At 46.2% G+C, this 957-nt stretch overlaps 1 pseudogene; it reads right to left on the minus strand.

Annotated features, from left to right (window-relative positions):
- Positions 1-398: 398 nt before the first annotated feature.
- On the minus strand, positions 399-568 carry LOC145359366 (U2 spliceosomal RNA; annotated as a pseudogene).
- Positions 569-957: the final 389 nt, after the last annotated feature.

Raw genomic sequence — 957 nt, forward strand, 5'->3', positions numbered from 1 at the left:
ACATCACGAAGAGGGTCTGAGTAGAATGTCTGAAGGGGGTATGGTGGTCAGGTCACCCTCATACCTGCATGGTGTATGTGTGTGTGTGTGTGTGTGTGTGTGTGTATTGGAGTTGGGGGGGAGTAAGAGGAGGTTATCCCTCTATTTGTGAGGGATTGGTGGTGTTTCCCTGATCAGTGGTGGGCATGGGGCACTATTTAATTTTTTGAGGGGGGAGCTGTCTCTGAGCATGGAGATTAGGTGACCCTTTAAAAATGGTGGGTCTGGTCAGAAGGCTTTTTTTTTGTGTTTATATCCAATTCAATCTAATCAAATTCCAATTCAAAGTCTCAACAGGTGAGACATTCCAGGTCCAAGACAGGCCAGACTCTTCCTGTCTGGCTAGATCTACATGATCCAAGCTGATTGAAGCAGGCATTGCACCTTCTCATTTGCATCTTAGCCAAAAGGTCTAGATGCCGCTTTTAAAAATTGCTTCAAATGAAGCCTCAGTGTAACCTCATGACTTCAACCAAGTGTAGGACTGCCGATGCTACGCTTGATCTTAGCCAAAAGGCCAAGAAGCGATGAAGCGTCTGGCCAGAAGGTTACTTAAAGTGAGCTTCTTAGCATCTCTCAGGTGAGCGAATCCCACCTGGCAGACGCTGCCAGCTCCAGCGGGAAACACTCCTGTTTTATGCCAGCGCAGGCACTTAGCCTCAAAAGGAGGGGGGGAAATCATTCCCAGTGTTTCAGTATGGTCGGTGTGTGTGAATCAGGAGGCTAAACACATTAAATCGCTTATTCCCTGCTGTACTCAGAACAACATGTGTGGTGACTGACAAATCCCCATATTAGATTACATCCAGAGCAGGAGGCTACATTAAACGCTGATATCACAGCTCATTATCATTTCTTGAAGAAGAGAACAGCAAGGAGCTAAAGTCTGTATTTCCAACGCGTTCATTAAATCACAGC

This window comes from Carcharhinus amblyrhynchos, chromosome 27 (genome assembly GCF_965287045.1).
Source record: "Carcharhinus amblyrhynchos chromosome 27, sCarAmb.v2.hapA, whole genome shotgun sequence".
Taxonomy (NCBI): Eukaryota; Metazoa; Chordata; class Chondrichthyes; order Carcharhiniformes; family Carcharhinidae; genus Carcharhinus; species Carcharhinus amblyrhynchos.